Source organism: Lactuca virosa, chromosome 9 (genome assembly GCF_052849685.1).
Source record: "Lactuca virosa cultivar CGN04683 chromosome 9, Lactuca_virosa_CGN04683_v6, whole genome shotgun sequence".
In the NCBI taxonomy this organism is placed as follows: Eukaryota; Viridiplantae; Streptophyta; class Magnoliopsida; order Asterales; family Asteraceae; genus Lactuca; species Lactuca virosa.
Window position 1 is genome coordinate 40971928 of NC_136434.1, and position 26479 is coordinate 40998406.

The 26479-nt window shown below is 34.8% G+C and overlaps 1 pseudogene; it reads left to right on the top strand.

Moving 5' to 3' along the window:
- Positions 1-16976: 16976 nt before the first annotated feature.
- On the top strand, positions 16977-18794 carry LOC145139165 (scarecrow-like protein 30 pseudogene; annotated as a pseudogene).
- Positions 18795-26479: the final 7685 nt, after the last annotated feature.

Genomic DNA, 26479 nt, shown 5'->3' on the forward strand with positions numbered 1-26479 from the left:
TAGTTTTCATAATATTCCGTTGTTCCAAAAAAAAACTTTATGTGCTTTTTGTAATCCGGTTGAGGAGGGACTTGAACACCATTTTTCCGATGTGAGTACACAAAGACGATCTTGGTGTAGGCTAAGGAGTGGTGCGAGGATGACTTTGGGCTTAAGGACTCTTTTTTTTGGAGTGTTGATTTATTTAAAGGGTAAATTGCAAGAAAGTAATTATATTACCATAAAATTTCGATTTTGACAACGAGTTATTTTTTCTTAATTATGTCACTATATTTACAATTTTGTTGCGATATCAACCAAATGATCAGTTCTTCCTATTCTCCCGGTAACCACTTTTTCCGAATTGCAATAAAGTCACTAAGTTCACAAAAATTACGATTTTGACACCAAGTTCAAATTGCAAGAAAGTCATTATATTACCACAAAATTTCGATTTTGTTCGAGAGTTTTCTTTTTTCTTCAATTCCTTCTTTACATTTAGAATTTTATTGCAATGTTAACCAATTGACTGATTCAGTAGATATTATTGTGGTTTAGAATATTAAAGTAATAGTATTTTAAAATAATAATATTTTAATCTGATTTAAATACAGTTTCCTTATCTGATTCAGGAGGCTTCTAGAACCCTTCCAAGGCTCTTTGAAATCTTCCACCTCTAGAAAGGATCTAGAATTGTCTTCCTTGTTCAATTAAAATAATAATATTTTAATCTGATTTAAATACAGTTTTCATATCTGATTCAAATTCAGTGTCCCTTTGATGAGATAAGTGTTGGATTTGAAGTATGGTTAGGTTTTGGGACTTTTGCATGAGATCATAATCCTATTTCCTCCTTACTCTGCCCTAGCTTATATTTGGGACATGCATTGGACATGCATGTCCCAAAAGCTACAATTTTTATGGTGTTTTAGTATAGAGAATGACTTCTGGAAGTTTTGGTTGCAAAGCTTAATAGGTTAAGAGCTTAAAGCTTAGGTTTGTCCATAACGCCGCCACGACATGAAACCTTGGGATGTCACGACGTGACCAACAAATGGTCACGACATGACGACTGGCTGAGTGACTTTGGAGTGTAGACATTGACCCTTGACCGTTGATTGTTGACCAAGTTTGACTTTAGATCAAATGGAGTGGCTAACCCGCTAATAAAACTCGCATCTCTACTAGCAGCTCCCCCAAGAAGCTTCACCCTAAATAACGGTCGCCCAATGTCGGCAGGGAATAAACTTGCATGAAACTTCCTACCATCGTATTTAGGCCAAAATAGTTTAGTTTTCTTGATATTCAGTTCAAGACCCAATCTTGGGCCTATCACCCTAATGCTTTCCTACACTCTTGCCACCTCTTCTGAATCTCCAATGACGGTCCCATCATCAAGGTACCAAGCATGAAGAAGAAGCTTGTAATTGTCTCTAATCTGATGCACAAGTGAGTTCACTACAAGAGCAAAAAGAAGTGGTCCCAAAGGTTCACCTTGCTGAACTCCAGTAGTGGACCAAATATGCTTATCTCCCAAATACAACCTTGCTGCCTGTCCATATGAGAATTTGACCCACAAAGAAATGGGAGGGCACCTCATCCTGACCTAATGAAGTAACACAGATCTATCCACCAGATTGAAGGCATTCAAGAAATCCACGGTAAGCATTGTAAGAGACCCATCATCATGATCTCAACACCCTATTGACACTATGAAGTACAACTTTAGCTTCAGCGCCACCCGACACACCTACTCCAAATTGAAAGTACAACTTCTATTATTTCTACCCTAATTGTATATAAGTCTACAAATTATATATATCCTTAACATTCTTAGTCTTATCTATTGCATTATTTGTTAGTGTGTAAAATGACTATTTCGTTGTGGGTAACAAAAGGGGTCCATTTACACACCGATGACTGCTCATTGTGAAATGAGCCTGTTTTTCGGTTTGTAAAATGACGATTTCTCCATTAATAAATGGTTACTGAGATAATGAAAAAACCTTCTAGAATTATTATGTGGAAGATATGAAATATGAACACATATGAACTTTTAGATTAGTGTCAAGTAAATTTCAAAATGCAGTTTCTTTTGTAAAATGAAAAAAGATTTGTTTTATACCGGTAATTTTGTAGAATTATTATGTGAAAGATAAGAAATTTACCACATATCAAAGTTTGGAATAGGGTTGAAATAAATTTCAAAATGCATATATATATATATATATATATATATATATATATATATATATATATATGTGTGTGTGTGTGTGTGTGTGTGTGTAGAGGTAAGTTCAATTGAGAAAAATAAAAAATGTTCAGAATAGGGGAATCATTCTCAGCCACTCATTTATTTTTGCCGCAAAAGTCCTCATCGTACCGACGAAAATAGGAAATGAATACACGTGTGTTTTCCAACAAAACATGTTTTCTTAAACTATTCTAATCATTACCTTAATATATACAAAAACATAGTTTTTTTCATTTTTTTTAGTTTTTAATGAGCTATTTTTATCGAAAAATGATTTTAAATATATCAAAATTCATAATTTTTTATTCTCTATAAATAAACATCCATGTTGATATGGTTTTAAGATAATTTTTTTATAGTTTCAACTATCGTTATTCATAAGTGAATAAAAATGCATCAGATTTTTACTAGAGTACATTCGTTATTCACTTATCAATAAAAAATGTGATTAATTTTTTCTACAGTTTAAATATCATTCATATATGAATATAACATATAATAAACTCTTTACAGTTTACCTCAGCTCTCATCACATGTTGTATTCACATATGAATAAAACGTGTATTAGCTTTCCTCACAAATTATATTCATATATGAAGAACATATTTATCATGATTTTGTTACAGATAATTTGTTATTCATATATGAATAAGCAGTTCAAATTTTCAAAAAACTTAGTTTTTTATTAACATACTACTTAATCATATATAAATAACCAATGAACTGTTACAAAAATTTGATAAATATTTTATTTATATATGAATATAACATATGATGACAACTAATACACGTTTTATTCATATATAAATATAAAATGTGACGAAAGATGATGTAAAAAAATATATTGTAGGTAAGAAAACATTATTACGTGTTATATTCATATATGAATGATACTTAAACTGTAAAAAAGTTAAGCATACGTTTTATTCGTAAATGAATAACAAATGTACTGTAAAAAAAATCTAATGCATTTTTATTCACTTATGAATAACGAGAGCTGAAACTCTAAATTTATTTTGTATTTTATCTTAAAACTATATCAATGTGGATATCTATTTATAGAGAATAAAAAATTATGAATTTTGATATATTTAAAATAATTTTTTGATAAAAATAGCTTTCTAAAGTTAAAAAAAAACAAAAAAACAGTATGTTTTTGTGTATATTAAGGTAATGATTATCATAGTTTAAGGAAACATGTTTTGTTGGAAAACACATATGTATCCGTTACCTATTTCCGCCGGTATGCGTAAGTGTTTTGTGGCAAAATAAATGTATGACTGAGAATTATTCCCTTATTCTCAACCTTTTTTTTTCTCAATTGAACTCTTCTCTCTCTCTCTCTCTCTCTCTCTTTCTCTCTCTCTCTCTCTCTCTCTCTCTATATATATATATATATATATATATATATATATATATATATATATATATATATATATATATAATAGAGGAGCGTTCAATCGAGAACATTTGAGAACAAAAATTCTTCTTTAATTTACAAGGTGACACTTTTGTAATTAAATCAAAAACTATAAAATAATATTCACATAAATCAAAAAATAGTTAAAAACAATGAAAAAACCCACTAACCTACACCACTCACGACCCCTACCTACCACCCATCACCACCACCTCCAACCCATCAAACACTAACCACCACCACTACCAACCACCCATCACCACAACCAACAACTCACTACCACCACCCGTCACCACCAACCCCACCACCATCATACATTGTTACCACCACCACCAACCACCTGTTACCACTCATCACCAAGGCCTGCCTACACCACCTATCACTACCACCCACCACCACCACCCCACCCATTACCCACCAAAACTAACATCATCACACATCACCACCACCACCAATAACAACCACCCTCCACCCACCACCATCACTACCACCCGCCAGCACCAACCACTACCCATCACCACCAACCACCACCACCCACTACCATTACTAACACCCGCCTCTACTGTTAGGTTTTGGTATACTACAACATCCTATGGTGCACATACAACCCTAAATACCTTGGATCTATGTTTTCACTAATTATACATGCAAATGGTTTCCAAGGTATTAATCTTACAAGTAGCATGCATTTAACATAAAATTATAATATACTAGTTAGCATGACATACCTTTTGATGGAGCTTGAATTCTTGGTGTATTTGGCCTTAAAGAGCTTAGCCCCAATAGTGTGGAAGCCTCAAATGGAATCACAACACACCATGGACAAAGGATGAACTTGAGAGAGAATTCCATGCACACAAAAGACACCATGAACTCTAAAAAGATACAAGTGGCGATTTTGGGCAATGAAGTATCTATTTATATGTGGGATTTCTAGGGTCATGGATATAACCCAAATCCATACCCATGGGTTTTATGATCCATGGTTCATGTGGCCCAACTCTTTATGTATCCATACATAAACTTGGTCCAACATGGATCATAAGCCCAACACATATAAATATAACTAATTATCATAATTAGTCCCCATAGATTTAATTAGTCTCTTTCGACCACTAAATTAATTCCAAATTAATTCTTGATCACTACTAATTAAAACATATGATTTCATATTAATATATCATTACTTATAATATATTAATAAACCCTAAATAACCTTCTCTCAAAAGTCCATCCTAACAAATTGTCCTGATGATATGCAACCCAAATGGACCATGCTACTCTAGGGTCGAATACATACCAATAATAGTTATGGGCTTAGACACCTAATCCAACAGTCTCCCACTTGGATAAGTCTAAAACTATTATTCAAGTATGACTCCAAGATCCCGACTAGCAATCGTAGCTCTTAAAGCCGCTGTCAAACTCTGAACAAATCAAATGACATGTCCATTAGATAAGGGATCATATATTCCTCCATTCTAGATATCATATGGACTGAGACATGGATTATAATCATTCTCTCTGTCCATTTGTTGTTTCCCGATTTCCGATTTATGACGACTGACTAATTGAACAAATCAAATCAGTCCAGGCCCGGCTGAGCACTTACGTTTGTCATCACCAAATCATCGAGGGGCCCACAGATATCGCTTTTATCCCGAAGGTAAAAAGAATGGATAAACTTCGACTCATATGGCTTGTTCTACTACTTGTTGAATCATACACAAAGGCACGTTTTATAACATCGAGTTACCAATGCGTTTTCGTGCAATCAATGTATAACCAACTCATAGTAACAACTCATATCTCTAGGTTTGAAGAATATAAGATATTATCGTCTCATGATCACTCGTGATAAAATCCATGAAGTGATTCCAATAAGCGCGGGTTGAATCTAATAATCAGAACTTATGAGCACTCATGAGTGTTGTAGCCCTTTGTCCAACATCTTAGACCTCTACAAGCCAACCCATGCCAGTCTTAATTCATATCTACTTCCAACATATGACCGACTGTGGATGGTTTGAATAACTTAGTCATCCAGAACAATGACCTAGTTTATTCTGGAAGTCAAAACATGCAAAATGAAACACAAGAATAATTGAATCGAATATGGTATCAAAACCTATGAACATAAATAAAACACCTTTTATTTATCACCGTATGATTACACATTATTCATTGTATACTGTTTCAGCTATCAACTTTATTCTTGAATTTAAAACAATAGTTGTCCCATGCTCCAAGCATGTACACTATGTTTTCTAAACACTAGTCATGCCATACACCAAGTATGCATACTATGTTTGTCTATGATCTTTACTTTGTGAAATAGATCAATTGAACATAAATCCAATGATCCTCTTTTCATAGTCCCAAATCCTCACTGCAAATGCAAGAATTCCAAATTCATGCCATTTACTGAAATCTGTTAGATTCTAAACTTATATGCATTGATCCTCTTGTAATGATTATGCACAAAGTCAGATAGACTTGACAACAAACATTACAGAGCATTTCAAAGGAGATCAACTCCTTGGAAACATCCTTCTTGCATTAAGTTTCCTAATCTTACACAGATTGAATAATTTCTAACTTTGAAACATTTCCATATTCCATTTTGACTATCACTTCTGAACAAGAGTTTCCTCCTTACAGATTATGTCAATATGGTCCTTCCAGAATTATCATTATACTTCCAACTGTCCTTGAGCAACCAATCTTTGGTAAACCTTAGATTGTCCTCGACAATTGTTTAATCCTTTTAGTCATATCCAATTCTAGACCTTTTCCCTTCTTAATGCCCCAGACATTTGGAAAATTTTAGAAAGGATGAATATAGCACATGCAATCGATCCTATATCCGAAGCATATGGGACATGATTCATGATGTATCACATAAAGACTAAACCAGTCTTTTGCTATAATATTTCCATTTCAATTTGCCAAGTTCTCATAATTCAGATTATGAAAAGGGATGTCGTAATCATAATCGAATTTTAGAACGCAAATAATGGACCCTATATTAGAATTTTCTTATGTTGAGCCATTCCAACATAACATTCATATATATACTTGACTAAATACGATTAAAACCTCAATCTAAGCTTTTAGATTTGAGATGAAGTATAATTTCCTCTCCCTTAATTATAGCAAAACAACTTTTTCCCAATTGAAACCTTTTGTTTTCTATAATTAACATTGCTAACTTGCAACCTTTATCATAATTATCATGCTCCCACTAACATGATCATTATTAGCATAACACTTATGCTCCCACTAGCTTTGACATGTACTCAGAAATCAGTTGAACTTCTAGAAAAAACAATACTTTATTAACTTTCTTACCAAAGTTCAGATTTCTGATACTAGATTGCTTTGATAAAACTTTATCAATATCATACACCTTATCTTAGATAGCTCACAGGTGTGTCTAAACAATTTCAGAACTATGAAAAGGGATGTCGTAATCATAGTCTCAATTGTTTAGACCTTTGCCACTTCTCACAAGTCCATGTTAGTGTGCCGATTAACCACACAGCTCCACTAACGACTTTGAGAATGCAAATATCACAATTGCTATCTACTTCAAATCTACTTGGTGGAAGTGTTTCCTCACCATCATTTTCATGAATCGGAGAGAAACCTTATGACCCTTAGATTTAATGGTGTATGTGTTCTTATCCATGTGAATTGTCAAAACCATAGTCACAAGACAAGGATAATGACAAATCCAAACTCATATGGACTGAACTCAATCTTAATTTCTTGCCACCTGGCAGCTCAAGGGCCTGCCATTGCTTCCAAGTTGTTGTGCAACCAATTGAGAACTCTAAGAACCCATATGTAAAGCCAACTTTAACTGGAATGGGCACAAAATATGTCAACACGATAGGTTATAAACCTCAAGTCGTGTGCTAGTGAAGAATTTCAGGTTTTATTCTTGATTAGTTCTTGAGACTTTCAAGACCTTTAAGTCTCCCACTGTCCTCTTGACATATAAGACTTTCTTGTCAGATATTCAAGAGATAGTGTGGATTCTAATCAAGACAAACACTTCACACAATTGGCCTTAGTTGGTCTTTGTTTTATCCAAAACATCACAACTTACCAATTTCAAATGTACAAGAGTAGAAAACTTTTACTCTTACATTTGATAAGTGTTTTAAACCTTCTTTAAGACATGTCACTCAAGTTACAATCTTAGAGTATAACTCTAAGAATTGTTTTTGGAACGGAGTATGAATCATCTTCTTGATTTAACCACTTCAATAATTCATAACTCCTCTTCTTAACTATCAGAATGCACTTAGAGGATGAATTGTGATAAGGTCTCAAAATCATTAAGATGGTCTTAAAACATGATACTAAAGTACTCTCCCATCTTTTCAGATTTGAGAAACTTTTATCTTTCTGCCTAAATTGATTCTTCTTATTCGCTCTGCCATACATTGGAACCTTTTCCAATGTCTCAGAATTACACTTAAGCTTGTAAGTATAACCATATTTACTGAGCTATAGTAAATTATGACGAATAGTCTTATCGATCTTTTGTGGTGGACTCTGACCAGTGCACAAGAATGTGTACCCGATCCCTTAGTCCTTCACTTGACTCACACACCCATGTGAACAAGTAGTTAGTCTTAATTTTTCCAATGCTCGAAAGTTCTCATTCATCATGCTATACAACTTGCATGATTCCAAGTTTCTATCCAACTGAAACTTGGGTGATGAGAATCTTTCCTTATTTGGTAAATTTAGACACTACCACAAATGAAAGAATCAAATTCATATTTCCACTCTTGCTCTTAATGGAATCTTATAAGCAACACAGATTTTCACAAATGTCATTGTAAGGATATTTTAAAATAAATAAAATCAAAAGATTTACCTTTTATTTTAAAACTTTGCGGAAAAACTTATCCTTACAATCCATATGAAAACTTGTTGTTATCTATTCCTAAGCAAAATATCATAACTCCTAAGAAGTAGCTCAAGAATCCGATCTTCAAACTATGCGATAGAAATTCATCTACGCGATCAGATTCAACATATTCTTTCTTTAAGTTTCTTCACTTTTCTTTGATTCTTAAAACATCAACATGTGACCCAGTCACATCATGTATCAAGAATCTCAGAATAGAAACTTAGCAGAGTTAGATAGTGGACTTTACCTGAAGTAGAGTCAAACTTATTGACTTTAACATCCTTAGGTAAATTTGGCAGCTTAGCAACCAATGCCCCTTTCTTTGGCAATATAAACATATGGACCCTTTGGTAATGGGACTATCTCAGACTTAGCTTTTCTCTTTACCATTTGGTCAACCGAGTTGACTATGGCCGATCCATTTCCATTGGGAAGAGAATGCTTTTTTTGGATTCCCAGTGTCATCATTGTCAATGTCCATAAAGTTTTTAGGAAGTTGATCTTAGCAAATAGATAAGATCATTAAGGGTCTTGTCATAGTCTGTTTCATAGGTGTTCCAAAAGAACTCACTATGTGACTTAGAAAGTAGTTGAGCCACCAACTTTCTCAAGACTTTGACACCCAACTCTCCCGGCTTGTCAATATGTGACTACATCTCCAAGATGTGATCACACATAGACCTTTGCTTGCCAATAGGGCTTGAGTGACCTTAAACTTTTCAGGAACTTGTGGGTTAGGGAAAATAATTGGAGGAGGTGAAAGAAGTATGATTTCCATGGGACATCATCTTCATTTAGGAAAGCTTGTTTCAAGAGATTTGGGAAGATCATAAATGTCTAAACCAGACATCTTTTGGGAGATACTCAAGATAGCTGATTTAAAGTCCTTAATATAACACCCAATATGAAATATTAAGGCTAGGACCCAACACAATACTTTTATAACTTGGAAGAGGGATGCCGTAATCCAAGCTATATAATATTTGAAGGTAGGCGAATAACGATTCACCAATTTCCACCATGAAAACGAAATATATATTATTAGGTTTTAATTGGTTTTTGAAACTCCTAGATCTTTGAGATTCATTGAACTGTTCAATGGCATGTTTCAATCTCGAGTGTGCCCTTCAGGTTTTGTGACTGGGATGCCGAGGATCACAAAACAAGGTGTGAAGTAACCATGCAAATTACTTGGTACCCTTAAGTGTTTACCCCTCAATCGATGTGCCGGTTAACCACACACGCTCTATCGATACTATGATAAACATTAGGTTACCCTTTGCCTACCTTGTTAAATACGAGTTAGTGTGCCGGTTAACCACACACGCTCCACTAACCGACTTAAACAAAGTGCAAAGTGTAATTTCATCGATTAGCACCTTATTCACTTTTTCCTAAGTAACTAAGATTGGGTATTTATAAAAGGTTTAGTTACTTAGTATTTATCATTAATACTTTTAATGAAGGGAGAATTATAGTCCTTGTCCTACCCGTTCGACTAACGACCCTCCACCGGTCAAGGAAGCGGTGGGTGAGAGTGGACACCCATTAAACTGCCATTTTGTAGGCAGTAACCTTATACCCCCCTTATAGACCGGCTTCGTGAATGAGGCCTACTAACGGTAAGACTGACTTTGTTCTTATACATATATATAAGTATTAACTATTAATATTATAATAGTATAAGGGTGTATTTTAAACATTTAAAATACTTGGTGGTTTAATCTATTAATTAAACTATACTCTTAATTTAATTAAACTTAAACCATGTCTTTATGGAATTATTAACTCTTTTAATTAGACACTTTAATTAATTTAATGAAGTCCATAAAGTTTGAACTTTAACTTTTAAAATTCTTGGGTTTGGAATTAAAGTGTATATGGGGTTTGACTTTACAAATTCCAAAACTTGAGAACAAGTTTTGAACAATTCAAAAAACTTATGGTTTCCATAACTTATGAATTTTAAAGTGGTTTAATGGAAAAAACCCTTCAAGTTCCATAACTTGTAGACAAGTTATGGAAGACTTTAAAAGCATTAAAAATGTGACTCTTCATTTTTCCATAACTTATGGAATTTTTATGGGTTTTAAAATTCATAAATGTGACTTTTCATGTAACTTGAGGACAAGTTACAAAAACACATATTATGAACAACTTCAAGATTAATTTGGATTGAAAACAACTATCTCATAATTTTTCCTATTAATCTAAACAAACTCATAAACATGAACATTCATAATCAACATTTTTCAAGCATCATATAAACATGTATAAAACTTGAAACTTTGATTATTATCCTTTATTTGGATGAGAATAAACATTACCATAGTATCAAAAAACAAATTTTATGAACAATAACACTTTGCGGTAATGATTCTAATCCAAAACAGGCCAAAAAACTCGAAGATAAGCTGTCAGGGGGTCCAACTCGTCGAGTGCATGAACCAACTCGACGAGTTGGATGAATTTGTTCATGGACTCGTCGAGTCCATCACTGGACTCGTCGAGTCTGCTGTCCCGATAGCAAAAAATTCGATTTTTTTCAGCAACTTGCATCAAGTATAATTGAAAACAACCCATGGCTCTGATACCACTGTTGGGTTTTGGTATACTACAACATCCTATGGTGCACATACAACCCTAAATACCTTGGATCTATGTTTTCACTAATTATACATGCAAATGGTTTCCAAGGTATTAATCTTACAAGTAGCATGCATTTAACATAAAATTATAATATACTAGTTAGCATGACATACCTTTTGATGGAGCTTGAATTCTTGGTGTATTTGGCCTTAAAGAGCTTAGCCCCAATAGTGTGGAAGCCTCAAATGGAATCACAACACACCATGGACAAAGGATGAACTTGAGAGAGAATTCCATGCACACAAAAGACACCATGAACTCTAAAAAGATACAAGTGGCGATTTTGGGCAATGAAGTATCTATTTATATGTGGGATTTCTAGGGTCATGGATATAACCCAAATCCATACCCATGGGTTTTATGATCCATGGTTCATGTGGCCCAACTCTTTATGTATCCATACATAAACTTGGTCCAACATGGATCATAAGCCCAACACATATAAATATAACTAATTATCATAATTAGTCCCCATAGATTTAATTAGTCTCTTTCGACCACTAAATTAATTCCAAATTAATTCTTGATCACTACTAATTAAAACATATGATTTCATATTAATATATTATTACTTATAATATATTAATAAACCCTAAATAACCTTCTCTCAAAAGTCCATCCTAACAAATTGTCCTGATGATATGCAACCCAAATGGACCATGCTACTCTCGGGTCGAATACATACCAATAATAGTTATGGGCTTAGACACCTAATCCAACATCTACCACCAACCACCACCCACCCACCACCACCCGCTTCCACCACCCATCACCCGCCAAAACCACAACCACAACCACCACCACCCGCCACCACCACTACCCCCACCAACCACCACCCATCACCACCACCCACTACCAGTACCATCTACCACCACCCCCAACACCAACCACCACCCACACCCATCATCACCACTCACTTCTACCACCAACCACCACCACACACCACCATTACCAATACTAGCCACTACCACCAACCACAACCTACCAACACCACCACCCACCCACCACCATCAATCGCCAACACCCGCCTCTACCATACATCACCACCACTCGCCACCACCACCACCACCACCACCCACCAAAACCATCACCACCACCACCCATCACCACTACCACCACCACCACCCACCAAAACCATCACCACCACCACCCATCACCAACATCCCATTACCACTACCTACCACCACACATCACCACTGCCCGTCACCATCATCACCACCACCAATCACCACCCACCCACATCATCACCACCTACCATCATCACTACCCACCACTTACTACCACCAAACATCACCACACGTCACTACCACCTGCCATCACCCACCCATCAACACCACCACCACCAACCCATCCACCCCTACTCCCACCACTGCACACCACCTATCACCATCACAACCACCACCCACCACCACTCACAACCACTACAAACTAACTATCACCTACGATCCCCATCACTCACCATCACCTGTCACTACTACCCACCACCCTCCGCCACCTCCACCACGCATCACTACTCATCTCCACCACATGACCATCACCCACTACCTACAACCACCAACACCGTATATGATTAAATGCATATGATGGTATAAATCGTGTGTGATTATATGTATTTAATCACGGAAATAACATGTGATTAAATACATTTAATCATATGTGATTATATGTATCTAATCACATATGATTTATATAAACAAGATTGGTTTTCAAGTTTTCCATTTAATAATTTTTCTCATGTTATTAATCATATATGATTATATTTATTTAATAAGTTATGATTAATATGAACGAAGATTTGTTTTCACATTTTTGATTTAATGGTTGTTCTCTTGAATATAATCACATATGATTATATGTATCCAATCACATATGATTTATATAGACACTATTCTTTTTTGTCCATATAAATCACATGTGATTAGATGTATATAATCACATGTGATTATATGAATAGTCACATGTGATTATATGCATAATCATATGTGATTATATGTATCTAATAAAAATATTATTTAAATAGACAAGATTCATTTTCGAATTTTCGATTTAATAATTTTCTCATGTATTTAATCACATGTGATTATATGTATTTAATCACATATGATTACTATGGACAAAGAACAACTTTTGAATCAAGAACGCAAAAACAAATCTTGCGCTCATAAATCATATGTGGTTTGATACATATAATCATATATGATTAAATACACGAGAACAAATATTAAATCGAAAATGTAAAATGAATATTGTCTGTATAAATCATATGTGATTAGATACATAAATCTAATCATATGTGATTAAATAATGAGTACAACCATTGAATCGAGAAAGCGAAAATGAGTATTTTCCTCATAAATCATATGTTGTTAATACATATACTCACATGTGATTATATGTATTTAATCACATATGACTAATGTGGATAAAGATTTGTTTTCGTGTTCTTGATTCAATATTTGTTATTGTGTATATAATCACATGTGATTATATGTATCTAATCATATATGATTTATATAGACAAGATTTGTTTTTTCCAAATAAAATCATATGTGATTAGAAACGTATAATTATATATGATTAAATGTATTTAATCACATATGATTAAAGTGGAAAAAAATAATTATTTAATCGAGAACGCAAAAATGAATCTTAGCCACATAAATCATATGTGATTAGATACATATAATCACATGTGATTATATGTATCTAATCACATATGATTTATGTGGACAATATTCATATTCGTGTTCTCGATTTAATAGTTGTTCTCGTTTATTTAATCACATGTGATTATATGTATCTAGTCACATATGATTTATGTGAATAAGACTCAAATTCACATTCTCAATTCAATAGTCGTTATCACGTATTTAATCATATTCCATTTTATGTATTTAATCACATACTTTACAATTAATATGGACAAAGAAAAACTATTGAATCGAAAACAAAAAAATGAATCTTGTGTATATAAGTCATATGTGATTAGATCATATAATCACGTGTGATTTAATACACGAGAACAACTAACGAATCGAGAACGCGGAAACGTATCTTGTTTGCTTGTCTCACTAGAGAACAAACTACATTATGCTTTTCCTTGTTCACTCTACCGGATTAAGGTATCCATGAACAATAACATAAAACAAGTAATGCCTACATAATAGGAGAGTTAGTGTAACTCACCTCCTTGAACTTGAAAATTAGCCATCATGAGATAGATGGATCATTTCCTTTCTGAGAACCAACACATCAATATAACATTATTTAGCTTGTGCTTTGTTGTATTACTCTTATAAAACTTATGTACATATTTCCTTATTTTCTCTTTGATTGTAGTGCTCCGTTTGGGATATGTTTTCTTACCTTTCAACCCATTCTTAAATTTTGATAAAATAACATTGGTAAAGTCCCCACCCTCATTTATCTTTTCTGGAATATAAAGATCTTGTTCTGATGATGTTTGGTTGATTTTATTATATTTACAAGTTAGTAACTTTAAGCGATCACTTTCTGGACCACTCAACACTCTTGGAATAAACTGTACCAATCTACTATGAATTACATCATACCCTTTATATGTGGAAAACTATACATCAATATCTAACTATAGGCTTTGGAATTTTGGCATTTGAAATTCTGATGAATTTATTACGATTTTTTGAAGACAATGCATTAAATTTGTGACAACATGGACCAACCTGAGAAGATTTTCAATTTTACCCCTCAAGGATTTGGAATTTCGAAATGTGATTCAAAGTTATAAGAAACTAGACACACTAATATTTCCAGAAAACTAAGTCTCATGATTTTTAGGTGTTCTTATTGACTTGCACGGATTTTAGAAGTTGGAGGAAAAATTTGGGAATATTGATCATAATAGCTTTTAAATCATTTTTGGTGTTCTATTAAAGACTTAATGGTTAAGCCTTAAGTTTATCACTTTTAACATGATTGTTGGTTACTTATTAGGATATTGAGATGTGAAATTCAGTTTAACCTAAAGGCCTTAATGCTTGGCTTAATGAGGGTTCAAAGTTAAGGATTTTCACATAAAATGCCACTTTTACACTTATTAGGTTCTTTCAGACAATATGACAAACACTTTGTGTGCACGAAATCCTATAGTGATCATCAAATCTCTAATAGAATCTAATCCAGCCCCTAGAGCTTACTATTTTCATTTATCATTGACACAAACAATTAACATAAAGAAGGAACGATTCATAATTATAAATGGAACGATGCTAGATTTCACAATATCATGAATCTGACTCATAATTCGATCAAATCCATCGTTTTCCTGATCAGAGTACAAATCAAACTAGAATGTGCTTTTAAAAACAACAACTGAAACTAACCTCAAATTTTATCTCGACGAACTCGACATCCAATTTGATGGCGGGTATCAAAACTTGCAAATATTTATGCTTCAAATCTCTTGTGTATAAGTTTTTCATGAACACTGGCTTCTGCTTCACTATTCCTCTTCCTCCCTGGTTGTTGATTTGCTATGTCCAACGCCGTCGTTTCGTAGATCTTTGCCATCTACGCCTTTAAAATGAAGAAGTCGAGGTTCAGTTGGTCGGTTATTTGGTACACCTAATCGATAAACCCTAACCCTAAAATCCAAAGCATGTGATTGCCACTCGAATCAGATCGACTTTTTGCTGGAGAGAAGGGACGGACGAACATGGTTCCAGCGGTGGGAGGAGTAGAGGCGAAGTGCATGGCCGTTGATTCCAGGTTTCACGTCGTTTCCTTGGGGCCTGTCTAATTAATAAAGTAAGAGATAAACTTTTAAACTTAATGGGTCGTATTTGTATGACTCACAATGTTTTATGAATAAATAAGCTAAAATTTTGTTCTCAAATGTAGTCGATTTAAGAAATGTTCTCATTTTTGTGTGTGTATATATATATATATATATATATATATATATATATATATATATATATATATATATATATATATTATTTTGAAATGAAGATTTGTTTTTTCATACCTATAATTTTGCAGGACCACACATTTTTGTAATATGGGAAATGCAAAAACGAGGTTGACCTGCGAAAGTTATGGTATTCGGAGAAAAGTTTAATCTTTTTGATTAATTTTATCATTTTATCTACATAGGATTAATTTATTAATTTGATTGTTTTTGGGATATAGGTAAATAAACCTCCTCCAATGATGGGATCAAATAAGATTCTGCTAAAATAAATGCACCTTTGTTGAAAACGGCATCATGTCAGAAAAGGAATCACTTTAAACTTGACACGCCTTATAAAAAATTAACGGATTATTTTTTTATTCTGCAACGATTGTATTGAATATCATCAGAAAGTCAAAGCCATCCTAGGATCCTCCTAAAAATAACCTAACCAACGCAGACTGCCGCCCTTCACTTGCCGGTGATGAACGGTGGTTATTAACCGTTGCGTCACCCACGATTGTGACGGAGCTAGTTCGCATGCATCTAATATATGACGGTCCCCACCAGTCCACTACCGCCATTGATCTATTCGTCTTCCTTGTTTCTCCCAAATGCGTCATCCCTCTGCCGGTTTGGTAGGTAACATGATCCACAATCTCTCTCTTGATTCAAATTATTCAATCCACATTGTTTTCCATTCTTCTGCATTATGTCGGTTTTTCGATTCTATATAAACTGACTGCATCTTTAGTCCATCACCATCACCACCGCCATCCACCACCATATATCATATCACCATTAGCCAGCAGCGATGAACACCCTCCTCCAGCTTCAATGCCCAACCCCAGTTGATAACATGTTGAGGAAAACTGTCTCTCCTAGAGCCCAACAACTCGAAACCCCTCAGCTGGTGTACAGTCAAACTGTGCACCACCAAACCCCGCCGCCGGAGAAGAAAGGGTGGTGTTCTTGTGGCTGCACTGAGTGCAATGACCCGACGGTTCCACACGACTACTTTGAGGCTGTTCTGGATTACATTAACGATATGCTCATGGGGGAAGAAGATGAGCTGATCAACAAATCATCCATGTACCATGATTGTTCTGCTCTCCAAGCCACCGAGAAATCGTTCTATGATGTTCTTGCCCAGAAACAGCCTACTTTTCCTTCCAGCATCGAAGCATTGGATCTCAATTTGTCTTCGATTCAATGTCTCGGAGGTGTTTCTCTGAGGGGAAAGAAGAACCGGCAACCATCGGAATGTGGTGGTTTTGAGAAACACAGGAGTAACAAGCACTTAGCGGGTGGTCGTCGTGAGGAAGAGCTAATGGAGACCGAAATCACAGCCAAGATCGACAAGCTCCTACTTTGTCCTGGTTCAAAAGAAGTTGGATTGCATGATGAGCTCGCTTGTTGTCCTTTTGACAAGCCTGCGAATCCATCAATTAAAGGAAAACAAAGAAGAAAGAGAACTGATCCCACCAAAGAGATCGTTGACTTGAAGAGTCTACTCACTGAATGTGCACAAGCCGTTTCATCAAACAACACAACAAGGGTAGAAACATTTCTCAAGAAGATACGTAATCACTCCTCTCCTCGTGGAAATTCTGAGGAGAGAATGGCACATTACTTTGCTGACGCCCTCGAGGCCCGTTTTTCAGGCACCGGAATGGATCTCTATGCAAATTTAGCCTCAAGTAAGATCACAGCTTCTGATATTGTTAAAGCTTATCAAGTTTATGTCTCGGCTTGTCCTTTCAAGAAAATGTCTAATATCTATGCCAACAAAATGATTGGAAACCTCGCTAGAGGTTCGCCAAAGCTTCACATCATTGATTTTGGGATCCTATATGGATTCCAATGGCCCTGTCTCATTCAGGGCCTTTCAGCAAGGCCCGGTGGGCCCCCAAGTATTAGGATTACAGGGATTGACTTTCCTCAATCCGGCTTTCGCCCAGCTGAGAGAGTTGAAGAGACAGGAAATCGCCTAGCTGAATACTGCAAAAGATTCAACGTCCCATTTGAGTATCACGCGATAGCAAAACAATGGGATAGTGTTACAATAGAAGATCTCAAAATCAACAAGGACGAGGTTCTCGTGGTTAATTGCTTGTATCGACTAAGGAATGTACCCGATGTGACCGTACTTGGAGCAATGGAGTGTCCACGGGAGTCGGTCTTGAAGTTGATAAGGACTATCAAGCCACATATGTTCCTCCACGGGGTTGTGAACGGGAACTACAACACCCCATTCTTCTTGACAAGATTCTGTGAGGCTTACTTCAACTTCTCGGTGTTATTCGATATGTTTGAGGCGACATTACATCGTGAAGACGAGGAGAGGTTGTTGTTTGAGAAGGAGGTGATTGGTCGGGAACTGATTAATGTGATAGCATGTGAAGGAACAAAGAGGATTGAGAGGCCGGAGACGTATAAGCAGTGGCAAACTAGGAATGAGAGGGCAGGGTTTATGGCGATGCAGATGAACCGAGACATAATGAAGGAGGTAAGGGCGAAGGTGAAAATTGGGTTTCATAAGGATTTCATGGTGGATGATGATGGACATTGGATGGTGCAAGGGTGGAAAGGGAGGGTGATCTATGCTATTTCCTCATGGAAGATAACATAGCCGTTTGATGGAGATTTATTTGGACTCATCATTTAGATGATACATCATTATACCTTAAAGTTTGTGAGTTCAAGTCTTTCTTTCACTTTAATAAAATAAGTTATGTTGTTTTTATTATCTAAGTATACCATAATAATATAGCAAGTTATGTTGTTTTTAGTATCTAAATATACAAAATAATACAGGACAACTATCGTCCTTCACGTACAATCATCATTTCTATAACTTACCTCTTGCCAAGTTGAAAAATAATTTGTAATATAAACAACAAAGAAAACTAATTAACCAATGAGTCATGATAGAAAATCGTTTAGAGTGTTCCATTTGCAAAGCAGTTAGGATCTAAAGCAGACTTAGATTCATTCAGTGCTTAATTGGGTGATTTGGGTCACACTTTATTCCAATATATATATATATATATATATATATATATATATATATAGTGTTGCAAAACTCGGCCTACTCGGCCGATTACTCGGAATCGGCCCTCCACTGAGGCGAGTAATGTGAACTCGGCAAAAAAAACTCGGATTAAGTCAAACTCGGTCAAAAATCGGTCAACATCTCTCTAACTCGGTATTACTCGGTCTTACTCGGTCAAACTCGGCCAACTCTGTCAAAATCAGTCAAACTCGGTCAAAGGGTTAAAATTGTCATAAAAAGAGAAAAAAATCAGGAATTTCAAGATTAATATGTATAATACACTTAATGATTTCTTATTTAACACACACATGTGATTATTACTACATATATATCTTAAATTTTCAGTAATTATTTATGAAGTGAGAGATTTGTGTGTATTTCAGTTTTTATGTATTCACATGAATCTAATTTTGTTATATATTTCAATCAGATTATGATTTTAACTTATGATTTTGACATATATAATTTTTTCTAAAAATATTTCCACATGAATTACCGAATCCGAGTAATCCCCGAGTACTCGCTACTCCCCACTAGGCCGAGCAGGTACCGAGTAGCGAGTTCTACAACCTTTTTTATATATATATATATATATATATATATATATATATATATATATATATATATATATATATATATATAAAATTTATGTGCAACTTAGCTAGGGAGCCAAAGTGTTAGTATCACTATACCAAAACAAAACCCCTATAATTACGTGCCACGTGCTTTTAAGTTTTAATCTAAAAAGAGTTTACCATAGTTGTATAAAATAAGTATATTTTTATTATTAATATATGTGATGTATTTTATATATATATATATATATATATATATATATATATATATATATATATATATATATATATATATATATAATTGCCTCTAATTGGAACATGTGATACTTTGAACCTTTAATAACAACGTATTAATATTCTTTTACCTCTAATTGGAACATGTGATATTGTTGATATAATGAATGAACAAAAGAATAATAAACATTTTTCTTTTGAAATATATAACAATGTTTACCATATATTTGTAAAGTTTGATAAAAGCGTAAAGTCTCGTCCAATCCAAATCTTCAAATGATTTGATCATACGTAATATAGAAAATGTCACTATAGCACAATCAACTATTTTTATTTATCCGAATTGGTAACTAAACTATTTTTTGTGTTATAGGTCACTAAACTTACAAGTTGTCTATCAAATAAGTCATTTTCGTTAATTTTAAACGGTTAGCCAATTAATGAGCTTATATGGAAGTGTGACGTGTTGATAAAGCTTATGTCAGTCGGTCACATCATCGGCCATCCACCTTTTTATAGGGAAAATATCAATATAGCACGATAAACTATTGAAATTTACACGATTTGGTCACTAAACTATTTTTTTGCGCATTAGGTCATTAAATTTACAAGTTACCTGTCAATTAAGTCACTTTCATTAATTTTTAACGGATACCTGGTTACCGAACCTACGTGGCTGCCTGACTTGTATGGGATGCTTATTTGGCTATGTACCACCATCCCAGCTATACCTACAACCCCGTCAATCCAATATAAATTTCTTCAAACCTGAAAAACTTGTAAGAAAAAGCACATCTCAATATTATTTGATTACCAACTTTAGTCATCTTCTTTGTCAAGCACCACCGCATGCACTCTTGATTTGTGAATTCTTCCCCTCTCCCTCTCTCATCCTCTCTAATCTTTCTCATGTGGTGATTAGATTTCTACCTTCTCCGCCTTCATCGGAAAAATCATAAACCACCACAACCTTCAGAAAATCAAAATCTATACCGTGAAGTTAGTGGGAAGACAATCTAAATCTCATTGACATCATCAACACCACCGTGATGTCTTCACAACACCCAACCCTTTAATCTCGTTTCCTTTTTCTATTTCAGTGGTAGAGATCCATGCCCCTAGGTTGAATTTTGATGAGTTGCTGCCAATATGTAGGTCACCAAGAGAAATTCTATGGATCAGGGTTCTGTTAGTGATATTTAGGTAGGCACTGAATATAGATGGGGGAGATAGCGATAAGATTTTGATTTTCAACAGTTGTGGTGTTTTATGATTTTTTCCAATGAAGGTGAAGGCGGTAGAAATCCAATCGCCAGAGGAGAAAGATTAGAGAGAGTAAGAGATGGATTGGGGGTGGGGGGTAAAGTTTAGAAAACAAGAATACAAAACAAAATAACCAAAATAACTCTTTGATTAATCGGAAACTAACTCAAAACCGATGTTTTACAATTTGTTCTCATAATCATAAACTTGATTATGAACATGTATATATAGCCTAACAAACTAACTTGTATTAGACTAGGAAACTTATGACCAACTTGCCATAAACAAAACTTTCCATAAATTAGATTGCTTGGTCTCCAAGTCCTCATCGACTTAGGATTCCAACAGGGGGGGTGGGGATTTACAGTCAAGAGTCCATGTGGTGGTGTGTGGAAAATAAGATGACTAGTGATGGTAGTGTAACAATGTTGAGTTTTTCTTTTTATTACAACTTTTTTAGGATTAAAGAAACCCATTGGATTGACATGATTGTAGGTGCAATCGGGGTGGTGGTACATATCCAAATAAGCGTTCGTTACAAGTAAGCCACCATGTAGGCTCGATAACCGGGGATCCGTTAAAAATTAACAAAAATGACTTAATTGACAACTAACTTGTAAATTTAATGACCTATTTTGCAAAAAAATAGTTTAGTGACCAAATCGGGTAAATTTTAATAGTTGATTGTGCTACAGTGACATTTTTCTATAAAAATGGTGGATGTTGATGATGTGGCCCACGACCACGTAAGCTTCTTCTACACGTTACACATCCACATAGGCTCATTGATAGGTAACTTATAAGTTTAGTGATATATTGCGCAAAAAAAATAATTTAGTGACAAAATCGGGTAAATTACAATAGTTGATTGCGCTACAATCACATTTTCCCTACGGAATAACATTTTTCTTTTTAAATCACATCTGTTGATCTACGACTTATGGTATCTATCTCTTGGGTCGAAGTTGTCGTCTGTAGCACATCTGACCTTATTGTCTTGCAAAAACTACAAAGGCTCAAATAGGTTATAAAAATGTGGAGATCATAGGTAAAAGCCAAAGAGAATGAGGATTATTCGCAATTTTCTAGTTAGATTGATGATCTGGAGATAATTGCTAAATCTCAACTTCTTATGTAATGTCCGCGTTTCGCGCTAGACATTAATTATAAAATCTGTATTTATGTCGGTCGACGATTGTAATTTCTTATGAATAAATGAAAAAGAATTATTATAATATTTATGTGTTTATATACTTATAACTTGTATAGAACATTTGTGTAAAAACTTAAGTTAAAACTTAATAAACGGAGCTAAAATAAACATTAAAAATAAAAGATTATTTAGGATAAATAATCTAAACGAAAGTCATAGAGATCATGGCCACGAGCCCGTACATACAAAGAACACCAAAATCTGACTCCGTATGAGGAAGTTATAATTTTTCGTAACGACACAGTATAGTGGTATGCGTCACAGAATACGAAATAAAGATCGGTTGCTCGTTAGACAAAACTATCTAAATGAAAGTTGATGTCTATGGAAATACGAATTCATCGATATAAAGAACATCGAGAACGGAGCTTGTATGCGAAAGATATGGACGAATATTGGTCGCTACTCTTAAGAGGCGACAAATTCGATGCAAATTTGAGATAAAATGAGAATTAGCCGATGGAGTCTAAATGAAAGTTGTAGTACTCGGAAATACCTACGCATGGATATAAAGAACGTAAAAAACGGAGCTCATACGCGGAAGATACAGACAAATTTTGGGCCTACCCTTAAGACACGACGCACCCTCTAAAAGGCGCGACACACCCCCTGATTAGACCCCTATAAATAGATGACAAATTCTCCTTCTTTCATCGATCAAATCCTTCAAACTCTTTTTAGGGTGTGATAGCGAAGCTCTGAGTCGTCAGAGAGTCGACGAAAAGAAGTTTTCAAAGTCGAAGTTCTGACCACGAACTTTCTGAACTTCTGTCAGAAAACCCGGTAAGTTAAGCTGCACTTACTATGCTTTAAGTGTAACTTGTATTTATATTCGTAGTCGTTGTTATAAACTTTTAAATAAGATTTATCAGTAATACCAGTCGTTATACCGATCGATCTATTTATAGGAATGATGTCTATGCCAGATATGTGAGGTGTTTAAAGTGGATTTTCCAAACCTTATATCTTTATATGCCAAAAGGATCCTACCTTTGATATGATCTAACCTGGTTGTTTCTTATCAACAATAAGTCAGTATTTTTTGGGGATTATTGATAAATCTGAAATATTTTAATTATAGTGTCGAAAATTATAAAACGACGATTAAGACTTAGTAATACTTGTTTATAGGTCGTTTGAAAAGAGAAGCAAAAGTAAGTGTCAACGATCAAACATGTCCATAGATCATCCACCTTTAACAAGTGAGTGCATAGTTATTTTTATCTTAAACATAGATATAAAGTATTTAGATGCTTAAATGCTATATGTGCTTATTTTTTTGTATTTGCGATAATTGTGTTATATATGAATTTATTTGTTTTATATCATAATTTATTAAAAATAACGATTTATTTATTTTATCGTACTTAAATTATTATTGGATAGTATATGGTTGTGAAAGATAAAATAATAATGTGAGGTCGTGACTTTTATGGTACAATTGTACCATTGTGACCTGTCATCTAAGAGAGTATAGATGGCGACTATAGACTATTCTAGACATTCCAATGGAACAATGACAAACTCACAATCTATAGGTGTTAATGAACTGTGCTTTCATTTGTTTACTTGTTAAACTGATGTCACACACGATTTAAGCAAATAAAATTTCGCTGCTCGAATGCACTAAATATCATAACACAGGGAAGTAAGATCGAATGCACAGGGACACAGCCTAACAGTCAATGCCTTTTTGTGTAAGGCGCATACTAGTCAAAACATAAAATATAAAAAAAGGGATTTTTGATTATTAACTAAACTAAAATAGCAGTGAATATAACTAAAGAAAATTCAACTATAAAAACGAATTCAGTTCTGCTGTGACTTTCCTAATCATTCAATCAACATTGACCTGATTATTTGAGATGTGTTCTATCTAACTGAGAACAACTAATAAGCTCTAGTACATTATGTTTTACCTAATTAGTTAACCAAAACAAGATATTTGAATTAAACCTAACTTTTTACTGTCTAATTAAACAAGCTCTTAATTAAAATCAGAAAATAGCATTAAGGTCTGTGTAAAATTCCCAACAATATCCAATACTTCTCATAAGCTCGGAAGCGTAAAAAATATGATTTTTACAGTTTATATCAGAGTTAAATCCCAACACATAACTAATCTGATACTTGTTACTTATTACCAGTTGATTAGAACAATGATTCTATTAACCGATTAACTAGAATGATTAAAACCTAATTAGGTGATCAGGCTAAAAAATCAAAATCAAACATTCATTAAGTGTAAAATTGAAGAATCTAGATAGAAACACAAATAAAAAAACCAGGTCTAATGATTTACTACACAAAAGTACTAATCTATGCTGAACTGAATACTAGGGTTTAGCCAGACATGGATAAAAATGAGTCTAGAACAGTAAAAAGAGAAATCAAACTACTAATTCTTACTAAACTAACTGAGAGAAATGATCCACGGTCTTCAGATCTTCAGAAATCGCTGAAATCAGAGAAATTGTCTCAAAAATCGTATTTTTCATCGTCCGGAGCTTCAGGAATCGGCTAGGGCTTAAACCGATTAGAGAGGTCGAATTTATATGCAATTCAGCAACTTCCGGAGCAAGAAACATGAAACGTCCCATTTTCCCAACCAAAAATTTTCATTTTTATTAAGGTAAAGCTTCCCGATTTATTAAACCATTATTTAAGAAAACCATTTATTCCAATTTACATTTATTAAAATCAGAGTATTGTAAAAAACGCGGAATCTTCAATGTTACTGATGAGTGTGTACATTCCCGCCTTCGGCTTCTCGCAATCACCGATGATACCTGAAACCATAAACAACTGGGTAAACATAAAGCTTAGTGAGTTTCCCCCGAAATACCACCACGTAAACATAATAACAAACAACATGCATATAGAGCCTTCAGCCTGACTGGAACACCACACCGACCTACAAACTATCTGGAACGCTAACAGAACCTTCAGCATGACTGGAATGCCTCACCGGGCCTTCAGCCTATCTGGACCATTCTCAGGCATGCAGTCTATCTGGGAAGCCATGGGTATCTTGGCCTTCGGTCTACTCTGGTCCGCCTCAACCCAACCACAAACAACAAGTCGACATATACATAACAGATACACATACATATAACCAGTCAACATACAATCAGACCGATCTTACAGATCACTACCCGTGTCTTCGGCTTACAGCCGACCCGCATGGGGTATCTTGGCCTACAACACAAAGCAGGATTTCCTCAACCCAACCCAAACAGAACATGTCAACATATAAACAATCAGGATCAAGTAGGCACACAATACATGCAAACAACAATCATACAACTCACTACCACCTACTGGTCCTCTCACAACATACAACCCCGCTACCAGCTAACCTCCATAGAATGCGTAACCATAAGTAACTAGAGGTGAGATAGCCACCTGAACAAATGATCTTACTCTCGAGCCACAACCAAACAAGGAACATGCAAGAGAGCCTAGACCAAGATTTCATAGGCTATCCAACATGACCATAGACAATGCCTAAGGGCACTCCATAGATGATAACCAGCAAGCACATATACATACAGTACTATAGATTATTACAACAAAACAACATACTCAATACCAGGAGACAGGTCTAACAAATCACTACAACATAACAACATACTCGATACCAGAACACCGATCTAACAGATCCCTAAGGCATCCCTCCACTACCAGATAACCAAAACTAGTGGGCCGACATTGGTGCCTTCGACCTACGGATATAGTGAGACGAAACTCACCTCGATATGCATGTAGGCAACCACCATAGCAATGAAGAACTCTACCAGCTTCAACTCACTTCCAATCACCTACAGGAAGATACTTGAGTCAATCCCCGGTTACAGGTCATAGTCACTTGCAACAGTGACTATTTCACATGAAATGACGATTAGGGTTCCACATAAAATGAAGATTAGGGTTAAGTAAGAAAACTTAACCTATTAAGGACTTAATCACTTAAGGGT